The 12,189-nt window shown below is 42.8% G+C and overlaps 1 protein-coding gene across 3 annotated transcripts in view; it reads right to left on the bottom strand.

Annotated features, from left to right (window-relative positions):
• Positions 1-12,189, bottom strand: part of RHOBTB2 (Rho related BTB domain containing 2) — a 216,801-nt gene that overhangs the window by 46,517 nt on the left and 158,095 nt on the right. The window lies entirely within an intron of this gene.

Here is a 12,189-nt window from a genome sequence, read left to right as displayed (position 1 = left end):
CCATTGATGGCGCAGGATGTGCACATATGGGGCCTTTATTAAGCACACAAATACCTCAGTAAGAAGTTTCGGGGCACTAAAAGGTAACCAAAAGTCCTGGAAAGCAATCAAGGTATACAAGGGCTGTGAACAAGTAAACCTTTAACTGTTTTCAAAAAGTTATGAGAGTGGGTTCAGCTCAGTGGGGCAGATTCAGTACACTCCAAGCCTTAGAAATCCCCTCTGAAAGTGAACGACTCCCAATTCTGGTATTTTTCAATCTAGGAACAGCCATCAAATGACACGTCTTGGAGTGAAGGCTGTGTAGGTAGGTGCCAAGAGAATAAAGAGGACATATTTCCTTCCTGTGTAGGGGTGTAAATGGTTTTGTGGCTTGGGTTTGAATTTACTTTTTTTTTAGCAAGGCTTAGCCAATGAAACTGGTGCAAATGTTTAGAAATGGGAGATCTTCTGTTCAGACTAACGATTAAGCTGTCTACTCACTTTATACCATCTGAAATATCTGAGACAGACAATTCAGAAGGCCTACCAGCAGAGAATTACAATAATCAAGCCTAGATGTTATTAAAGCTTGTGTGAGTCTACTCCTAGAAGATGAGGGCAGATTTGGGAGCGTTTTCCTGGACTCGACAATAATCCCAAGATTTCTAGCATGTTGGGTAGGGGTTGGAATAGGGCCAAGGATATCTGGCCACCATATTGAGGTTCACATGGAGGGATTACCAAAGAAGAGAACCTCCGTTTTATTAGCATCCAGGACGAGGGAGATTTGTTTCATCCAGAGAAACACTTCCTTAATACAGACTATACATCTTTGCTATGAATCGCAGTTATCCCTGCCTACCCTAAGAATAATTTAGGTATTGTCTGCACAGGATAAAAAATGTCAGTCCAAAAGAATCAATCAATACAGCAAGTGGTGCAACATAGAGATGAAATAATATATGACTGAGAGCAGCTCTGTGTAGTACCCAAGTAGAGATAGACTTAGCAGGGCACTGATAATTATCTACAGAGACTGCTTGGCTGCAACCTCCCAAGAAGCAGGCAAACTAGTTCTAGGTGATGTCCTAGAAATGAACAACATAGGAAAAGTGCTTTAATTTTTTTACCTGATCTTTAATCAAATACTCACTGTCCAGACTCCCCTTTTGTTATTTTTTCCAGCATTTTCTGAACCAGAGGAGGACTGTTTTGCAGTATTAATAACTGGTCCTGTTTGATCTCACTCAACCCAACCTTTCGAAAGTGTTGCTTCCATAATCTACGCAAGGCTTTCTTAATTTCAATGACTCTCAAATGATAGTCGTCTTTGAGTAGTTAAAGCTTAGACTATGACGTGGTTAAGGGTGTGGGCTCTGACACAATAACAGAAATCAACCCACTCCAGAATTATCAATGTCAACCTGGGGTACTAGAAAAAATATATGAAAACAGCAAAAACCTGAAGTCCCTAGAACTTAGGTCTGTTGAGATACAATTCCAATATTAATCTATGAGGTCTAAATATCACTCAGTGTAAGCACACGCACTAACTTCGTAAGCACTTTGGAAGAGTACGGGTCTTCCTGACAAGCAGTCAATGAATGGGTACAGACTATCTGTACATGCCTTCCCAGTTCAAGGTGGTTTAGCAAGTTTGGTCGTAAAGTCCAGTCACAGTCCACCAAGAAGGGGCAGTTTGTGAGGGACCGAAGAATTTCAGGCAAACTGGTGCAGGTTCCGCATTCGGAAAGCGAGACAGATCCTGAAGTGTATCGCCGCGCCACAAACAGGATGCACTTAAGACGGACGTACCCGCCCATTTTAGTTGGATCCGGATTTCACGGGGAAGGGACCTACCCGTCCTCCCGCTTTTCTTTTATCACCTGCATGCCGTTATCTGCTTTTAAGTTCCAGCTTACCCGTTCTGACCAGGTTGGAAATATCACCGGTCCAGCGATACTGTACGATCATATGATTCTCCACTCAGCCCTGAAGACCCACGGGTGAATACCCGGGTGACGAAACACGTGTCGGCTGGTTTTCCTATCATGATACTGTCTGAAGAAATTCATGAATACAATCTAAAAAAAATATATCCACTGGTGTCGACCCTTGCTATCATTTCGTCTGTAATACGATTTTTGTGTATTGACACTCTTCAACATCTCTTTGTACGTGTGCCCAAGACTTGGTATCAACTGGTGCAGGTTAAGAGTTGCACAATATCTTACAGCGTCTTGGAGCCTTTCTTGACTCTAGCTTGGCCACCATGGGACCTGAAGGGGGCAGTAACACTAAACTAACTGGTCGCGTTTTTAAGGTGTCCTAAAGAACTGGGATCTTCCTTGGCTTAAATGGAGACCAGGCTACTCGTGTTCAAAGGTTTTCATTGCAGATTCCAAGAGACTGTCTCGGTTGAGCTATGGCACCTGTGAAAATGACAAAAGCAAACATTTTGATAAATACCGGACAGTCTAAAAATAATTTAATTTGTGGATTTCTACTGATTGGGACATCCTAGACTATATTTTGGGGCACCAAGGCCAACAAGCTTGAAGAGACGAAAGCAGTATAGAAGATTTTAATTTAGGGTCTGGTGTGGCCACTGCCTGAGGGCCTTCTTTGTATCAAAGGTCATTAAGTAGCCCAAGAGTCTTCAGACTTCCTCACAACTCACCAAAGGAGGTTCTAAGTGACACTCTTGCAAGACGAAGCCAGTGTAGAGGGCGAGGGCTCCTTTGCTGCTAAAACAAAGCCTCTTTCGGCAGGACTGAGTGGTAAGCTTTTCAGATAGAGGCACTACTTCGGAAATGCCCTCGTGCACATTGGTTCCATTCTGCCTCGGGTCACTCGATCTGCTTTGCCAAGCTGGCTTGTCTCTCACGGTGCAGTGGTCATGATCTCTGTGGTAGAAAGTGCAAACGGTCCCACAGTGAAGGGAGAGAGCGCGAGAGAGAGAGAGAGAGAGAGAGAGAGAGAGAGAGAGAGAGAGAGAGAGAGAGACAGACAGTCAGATAGAGACAGAGAGAGATAGGAAAGGGAGAAATAGGTAAATCTGACTCAAAGTGGTACAGAAAAAGGCTGTAGCCCAAGTGTTAATCACACTGGCACCAACCAGGCAAGTCACCTATCGTCCGCCACAGAGATTACCCCTGGGGTTGGAAGTAGGAGATCGTTCGGTACCACTCCACCACACAGCACATGATGTCTGATGGCTACTGACAGCTGGCACCTTAATGCCCTATGGGATTCAGGGACCACCATACAAAAGAATTACTAAACAGGGGACCTTTGAGACTGAAAAGTTACAGAATAGAGGAGCTGTGGAAGGGAGCTAAGAACGTTCGTCCATTTATTCTGAGACTGGGGAAATTAATTGGTACTGTCTCACACCAATCCTGTACCTGGCAGTGTGAGGAGAAATAGCTTGCATAGCAGTACAGCAATGCAAGACTACAGTCCTTTCGGAACATATCTGCCCTGAATCCCTGAGCACCACTGTCCGCTTGATCCCCACCAGCAAAACAAGAGAACAGCACATCCGTCACTTCTCTGTATAAAATCCATCACTCATTTTATAAATCTTTATAGATCCTCGTCTCTGGTGGCAAATCGCATCCAACCACTAGCATCATACCGAGCGCTTTCAAGACAAAGTCTTTGCAGCAAATGCGCTCAGTACAATGTGAGAGGTGAAAATCTTTAAGTATTATGAAAAATACGAATAATTTTTATACAAAGAGACGGTGACCTCTTATAATGCGGCAACACTTTGCTTGAACAAAACATAATACTAATTTAAAGTATCATAAAACCTGGTGCCAGCAAATAATGCTATGCTCTGAACTACTTCTAGGGCACTCGGCTACCATTTTGTTTTCTTGGCACCAATGTCTGCCATGCTCCTCAGATCCGATGCACCTGGATATTGCATTGATAATTAGGTTTGAACGTTATTGAAATTATTATTCAAAAGTGAGTGTAGGATATCAATTTAATCTAGTGCCAAAGCATGCGGATTTTCCCAAAATCCAGTGCCAATATGGCCAAATCACTCTATTAAAAATAAGGGACAAGTTTCTTCTCTAGGGAACAGGCCAGGAGATTGTTTTTCCTAGCCCACAACAATGCAGGAAGGCAAGTCTGTTGAGGGTTAGCCAGCAGGGGCTTTCGCCATTAGACAGCTACGCTCTCACACCAAGTTTCAGACGGGATTTGTTGTAGCAACAGCATTTGTTCTCAGAGAAAAGAAGCCAGTCCCAGAGATGATGCTTAGAAAAATGTAAAATAGCCATTCTGGCTACTTAGGAAATAAGAGATATTTTGTGTGATGTCACACTTCTGGTCACCCAAGATAATATTGGTCCCTCAAGTGCACAAACACAATCCAAGTCAGGTGATCAGACCGACTATATAGCACCAAGAAGTGCCATATCAAATATGTACCATTTTGGAGTCACTTCATCACTGCACAAAAAGAGCATGTTCAAGCTTGCTAAAAACTGTGCCGCTGCTGTGGGACACAGCCTCTAGACTCCACAGGACATCTGGAGACCCTTGTGCCTCAGACCGCGCCACGCAGCCTAGAAGAGAGTGGCTTGAGTTGCGATACTCCCCACCCGGAGAAAACTTGAAATGAGGAGGCTGTGCAGTCCTGTAGGGACAGACCAGCAGAGGGTGTACTTCACGTCAAGAAGTCAATTCCGAGGCACTGTGTCTCTGGAAATCTGGTGATGTGAGTACTACACTAATGATCACAGTTATACTATTATCCTGAAGGGGATAAGGTCATAAAATGACCAGAAGCGAAGATTTTCCCAAGATTAAAGTTTGAGGTTCTAAAACTCCTCAATTCCCATTTACATTTTCGCCTGTGAGCTTCAGATCAGTGTTCCCCCCCCATCAAGAACTCCCCTCCCCCAAAATAGACTACATTAACATATCCACGACTCAAATTACTTTCATATTTTCACTATACTAATTCACCACTAATTCTTTATGGGTTGCGGAGTAGCGTGCTACCCGCCGGAAAAGTGCTTTAATGCCTTCTCAGGGGTAGTAAGTGCTATATAAATGCAATTACAATATAATACATTGAGATGACCACCACTGGAGCAGATTGAGCTCCAGGAAAAGAAGTGAGAAGGCAACTTTTATAACCTTAGCCAACCTTCTGCTTAGTGCTGTCCAGACTCATTTGAGACAATGGTTGCCTTTGGGCCCATTCCCGCTGAAAAGACGAACTTTTTGCCATTCTTTTTAAACCATATTACCATCAACATTGCCTTTTTTGATCTGTTATGCTGAGATTTCTATGTTAATTCTTGTACCCGGTCAACATCCCTTGGAGACTATTCCGATCCATTTTCCTCCATAAGGTGTTTTCAAGTCCTACTTCTTCTAAATCCCTCTTCGTGAGTTGTTTTCAGTACTTCATGTTTCAATTGGATAGTGATTGGGCCAGATGCCATCAGCTCCAGCACCTCTGCTATAGTTAAGCCTTTGAGTTAAGCCGTCACCTCCATTCATAAACCTTTTGGTTGATGCTTTGCATGAGATCAGTTAAGCTGCATTAAAGCTCTAACTATTGATCCACTTCTGCCCTACCACTCGGTTCTTACATCTCAGTAATTCAGTACCAGCCATCTTGACTTGTATACCCTCTGGGGGAATAAAAGCTCCTTTTGTTTACAGAAAGAAAAAACACAATACTGTGATTTACCACTGGTAAAATGAGACCTGTAGACGCATACAATTCACAAGGGGATCTTCAACCCCAGAGCATAATTCCCTAGGTATGTAAGTAGCTCTATGAGGCAATTTAAAGGCATTCTTGAGCACCGACTGGCTGGAAACAGGCTGGCCGCTGACGCTACTCACTTAGCCAAGGTTTATGGAAGGAATAGCACTGGGTAGGGCCATTTCCCTCACACCAGAGAGGTTTCGCTCTTGAAATGGCACCCTACACAAAAACAAAAGAGCTGGGCTGACTACTTTGCCCACCAGTTTTGGTGGCAGTCAAGTGAGTTGGTACCTGCAGGGCGGAGTGTGCAAGATGGACATTGCCAGGCCAGCATAAAGAAGACCACCACCTGATGCAGCATACATGTGAGGGGTTCAGTGGACCCCAGTTCTTCCCAATTCAGTTACATACAGTCAAGCCTGCAGACATGATAGGCAGGGCCGGCTCTAGGGCGGTGCGACCGCACCGGGCGCTGCCTTCGGGTGGGGTGTCGTATTTGGAAGTAGTGTGTGGTTTTAAAAGCACCTGCTGCCGCATTCCTGTCCTTTAGAAATTTACAGGCAAAAATATAAATGTCAAGATAACTTCGGTGATAATTTGCTTCTTAGAGAGAGAGATCGGAGGTTTGTCTTTTGGAAGTTTTGTCTCGTGGTAAGGTAGCGCAGAGGGTTAGTATGCCTGCTGCAAAGAACGTGTACCATTCAGATCACAAAGCACATATAATACAAACAGGTCAGTAGGTCACTGTTTTTTCCGGAGAGATCCTTTTGTGATTTACAGTTTATAAATTATAATCCTAACATAGAGCAGTGAGCTATGGACTGTCACCAAAGAGCTGCATAAAAACTAAAAGGCATAGATTAGAGCATTATGATTTTATCCCATCTTTCATTATCCTAATGTTGGAAAAACGGGTTCATTTGGATAGAAATCAGTTCTGATTATTAAAAAGACCCCCAACCATGGTGATAAATTTTTAATTCAGAGTTTGTGCTTCAACAGACCAAACCCTCAGTGGCGGCTGGTGAACTCTAAAAATGGTGAGGCGGTACTGCCTGACTCATGTTGAAACAAGCAAGTGAAGCAAGATAACTTAACCTCTTGCAGTACAAAACCTTAAAAAGACACCCAAAGTAGAATAACCTGCAGGATGTAGGATTATTAATGTGCACATAGTAGTTGCAGTTTTTCACTCACATCAGACATTCTCTCTAAAAGCACTCCTGGATCTTCATGGGGGTCATAGGCCAAAAAAGTACATATTTTATGTTGGCAGAACAAAAGAACATGGAAAAAGCATAGAGAATGCACAACAAGATGATGACATCATCTGAAGATGGATACAGGTACAATAAAAAAAAGCAAATCCTGTTAAGTTTCCTAAGTGTGGGTTAGCTATCTCGCATTACAACTACATTATAGATAATGTGCGCAGGATAAAAAATTCATTGTTGTCTCGGACTAAATATTAAACTAATATTATTTTCACCCTGAATTGCTGTTTATCGTGCAGATAGCATAATCATTTCAAGCGAAATACAGCAGAGATGACACTCTAGAAAAGTAGTCATGTTAGAATGGATCATTAGGCAAAAATGTTTATGGCTGTGCGAGCCTGTTTCTGACGTGTACAAGAATTCATCTCATCTCGTTGGTAGCACTAGCTCTGACACCTGTTTACTTTTCAGTTTGATCAAGTAGTGCTGTCTGTGCCTGCCTGGAAATGTAACTTATTCTCTGAATTGGCTGCAAGTAGTAATGCATCCAGCAGCACCATGATACACTTCTTTAACACCGGCAAAGTACGTCTATTTTTCAGTCTGGTCAAAAAGCAATAACGTGGGCTGAAAAGACACACAGTCCTTTGCGCGCACACACATCCAGTTACTGGCCTTTGATGTGTTTATTTCAACCCTCTGTATGGCTTGCTAGCAGTCGCTTTGAGGCCCTGGCTAAGTCACACTCAAGGCCTCCTTCTCTGGTGCTCAGCTCTCGCTCTGAGGCCACCCTGACTCCCTCCTAACTACTTGTCGTCCGTGCTGCCTTTTGATAATTAATCAATGGCCTACCTTGTCTCCGCAGAGTAATTGTCTAATCCACGTGTTTTCAAAGATGTCCCTACCATGCGTTTTCTAGTAAAAGTTAAAGCGTCACTGTCACACAAATCCTGCCGGAGTCCGAGGCTCTGGTGGGAGGTTAGATCAGGAGGCCAGTGTCCGCTCTACACCGTTATCTCTGGTATTATCTGTTCTCCATGGTGCACTGTCCGAATATGTTCGTGGACAGGGCCGGCTTTAGCGTTGGTGGCGCCCTGTGCGGCAATGTTTGTTGGCGCCCCCCAATAACCACCTCCGTTACGGATTCCCTCACTTCCACTCTTTAACAGTGCCCCTCAAATCTCCATAACCCCTCTATCTCAGATGCTTTTAATTTGTTTTATAGCGCCGTTGCCACTCATACTAGTGTAGGGTGTCAGAGCACTTTACATCACACACACTACACAGAGACAATCAATCATAGATGTGTAGATTAGTGTATAGGAAATGTTACATAAGACAGAGGACTACAAGGTGCAGGTGTCACCTCATCCATTCTGGTAGCCACTGTAGTTTAATAGGGCTTCAATAGGCACATCTCACTGGGTAGAAATCAACCCAACATACCTGACCCAGTAGGGGATCTGTCCTTGGACTCAATTAAAATGACTGCTAATGCACCTAAGGCGGCTACAGACAGGTGTTATGTCTCCCCCTCGATAATACCTATCAATAACTTGACAATCCTGAGCTGGAATATAGCAGGTTTAAATACTAAAGTAACAAATGGGGATTGGGTGGACTGGGTCTCTAAAATTGACATCCTGATGTTTCAGGAAACCTGGTGTACCACCCCTTTGTTTTTTGATGGATACCACTGTTTTAACCAAACCGCACTAATTCCTGCGTTAGGCAGACCAAGTGGGGGACTATCCATATGGGTTAAACTAGGCGCAGACATTAAAATTGAACCGTTGGCAACACACGACAGGAATTTCCAGGCTTTGCTCTACATCAGTAGCATTAGAATATGTTTAATAAATTTTTACAACAACGATTTTAAAACACATCCCAATATGAATTTTATAAGGCTGTTTAATTTTATCGACGATATTTCGGAGGGACAAAAATTTGGGAAACTCGACGGGATATGTGTAGGAGGAGATTTTAACGCACACATTCACCGACAAACCCCTCCTTGTAAAAGAGGCATAGAATTATTTAACCTTCTGGCTACAAGGGATCTAATTAATGTTATGGAAAAAGCCAACATTAAGGAAAATAAACGTCCCGCGGTCACTTATGTCGGGCACGGGAGTGCATCCACAATTGATTATGTATTTGTGACCTCTGCACTCGTGGACCTTTTATTGGAGGCCAAAGTAGTTAGGTCTGTACATAGTGACCATCACCCAATCCTATCCACTTTGAAACTTCCCCTTAAGAGGGTGAACCGGATAGAAATAGGGGCAAAAAACCTAGTTGCATCCACAGACAAACTCAGGGTGGTCTGGAAGGGGATCGACAATAAGGGGGTGTTAGCTCGAGTTATCAAATCTGAACCAAGATTAGTTCTTACTTGTCTATCTCTTGAAGGCCCAGATCATATGATCACTGAAGCATTCACGGAGCTGTGTAGGACCATAAAAAAGGAGATATCTAAGCCTGTTAAAATCAACTTTGATACTACCCCTAGATGGTTCGATAACTCCTGTTCTAGAGCAAACAGAGATTTGAGAGCTGCCCTAAAAGTCGATCCACCCAATCAAATATTGGTGAGGTCTCTGAGGATCAATTACAAACGTACTCTAAAAAGACGATCTGAAGAGCTACTAAAAACCCACTGGGAATCACTCGTACGAACCGCAGCAACGAGGGATGCTGCTGGGTTTTGGAAAGAGGTTAAAAGCCTGAAAACGTTTGGTTCCAATATTACCCCTACAAATTGTAGCATAACAGGGGACGTATGGGTGAAGCACTTCACTAACATTTACCTGTCACCGACCCCTCCCACCGAAAATCGTCAACCTTTTAAGCTTCCACATATTTTAATTACAGAAGTGGAGGATGCAATTTCTCAGAGCGCAGGAAATAAGGCGCCCGGGCCTGATGGAGTATCCATCGATCTAATAAAATCAGAGCCCGACTTATGGTCCCCATTACTGTGTAATGTTTTTAATAACTTGTCCAATACCTCATTGCCCGATACCTGGTCGAATAGTACAATCGTCCCTATTTTTAAAAAAGGTGACAGGCTCGACCCTAGCTGTTATCGCCCAATATCACTGATTGATAATACATTGAAGATTTTGGGCAGGGTCATTTTTAACAAGATCAGCACCTGGGCCGAGGAAAACGAAATTTTACACCCCTGCCAGCTAGGCTTTAGAAATAACGTAGGGACGGTTGAGCAGTGCTTGAACCTAAACCTAGTCTTAGATAAATACACCAGAGCTAAAAAATCCCCACTTTATCTAGGTTTCATGGATTTAAGCTCTGCTTTCGACTTTGTCAACCGATCTCGCCTATGGACTGCCTTGCTGAGCTACGGTCTAGATGAATCTCTGGTCCAATTTCTGGCTTATCTACACAGAGACCTAAAGGCCCGTGTTCGCATTAATAACGATGGTGAGGTTTCGGACGAGATTTTAATTGGTAGGGGTGTCAGACAGGGTTGCGTCCTGGCTCCCCTACTTTTTATTTTATATATAAATGGATTAAGTTCATCAATAAATAAACTAACCACTGATGTTCCGCTCGTCAACTGCAATCCTTTACCTGTACTCCTTTATGCCGACGATGCGGTACTCATAGGCCGTACACCTAATGCACTTCGCACTTTAATTTCAGGCTTTGTTTCTTTTATGGCCGACCTGGACCTATGCACAAATTTTAAAAAATCCTATATAATGTCCTGCGGGCCAAAGAAACACAAAATCCGACATATAATGGCAGGGAATAATACCCTAGATAGCACTTGCACTTTCCCTTATTTGGGCCTGTTGTTTTCTGACTTTGGATCCTGGCAACCACATGTTGCCAGAGGGAGGAACAAATTGGGTAAAGCTATTAATTCCTTAATTACTTTACGCCAACCAAGGCACGCTGAGGTCACCTTATCTTTACTAAAAATCTATAAAACCCAGTGCGTCCCTACAGGAACGTATGGCGCCGAGGTGTGGGGTTACTCGAGCTGCACCAATCTTCAGGTAGAAGAAAATAAGTTCTGTAGGAAGGTACTGGGGGGAGTCTTCTCGGCTCCGTCATACATATGTCACAGAGAATTGAACCTCCCCTATATAGAGGACTTTATAAAATCAAGACCCGCTCTATTCTGGTTAAAAATTTGGCGTAACCAAGCCGCCTCATTGACCCGCGATATAATCATAGATTGTTTAAAATGTGAGCGGGTAAATTGCATTGCTTGGCTTAAAGCGGTACAGGCGAGCCTAGAAAGTATTGAAATGGGGCATCTCTTTTCAGCACCTGACACAATAAATTCATCACACAAGCTTATAGTGAAAAGGGCCTTATTCGACCTATATCGATTTAATAGAGAAAATATTGAATTTAGAAAGCCAGCCATCCTTGGGTACCTACACATACAAGAACATTGTACTAGGCCATCAACCAAACCCCAAGGTTATTTGTGTAAGGTATTGGGCAGATGGGACAGGAGCCTGTTGTTTAGATTTAGGGATGGGAGCGTGGTAAATTTACTTTGTTTCCCCCTAGGTTATTCCCACAACTTAAAAGACTTATACTGTCCATGTAACCAAGGTGGCAAGCAAAATTTGATGCATTTTACATTATTCTGTGGCTTCTATAAAAAATATACTAAATATTTTCTCATCTCTTATTTTAAAACCAATGCACTGACAGATTTTAAAGAGGCCTTTAGAACTTTGCGGACACTAAGCAATGACGATGTAATTTATAGAGTCAGTCATTTTCTCCGAACTGCTGTCCGCTCCCGTGCCTCAATGAACACGATTTGAATTATGTCTATTATTTTAGATTTTTGTACAACGGCTTGTATATTATCGTATGTTGCATTTCTGCATTTTAGGCGTACGACAATATGTGTTGAACACACATCTTAACTTTTTAAATTATTCATTGGGATGTTCTTTTTATGGATTTTAAAGATGTATTTATTGAGCTTCTGATGTGAACAAACTGAACCTGGCCAGCTAGTCTTAGATGTATCCTTTGCACATCCACACTTTGACTTTGCACTTTGTACAAGAATACATGTAATAATTTTTATGTACTTTTATGGATGTCTTTTATATATCCGAATAAAGATCATTTGATTTGATTGATTTGAATAGGCACATCTCACATATGACGGGATGAAGGCAAAGGATTGCAATTATGGGAACAGAACAGACTCTTTTCCAGGACAAGGAAGAAAGACAGGCT

The sequence above is a fragment of the Triturus cristatus genome, chromosome 11 (assembly GCF_964204655.1).
Source record: "Triturus cristatus chromosome 11, aTriCri1.1, whole genome shotgun sequence".
In the NCBI taxonomy this organism is placed as follows: Eukaryota; Metazoa; Chordata; class Amphibia; order Caudata; family Salamandridae; genus Triturus; species Triturus cristatus.
The sequence above is the reverse complement of the archived record's forward strand: the minus strand, read 5'-3'. Positions and strand labels throughout refer to the sequence as shown.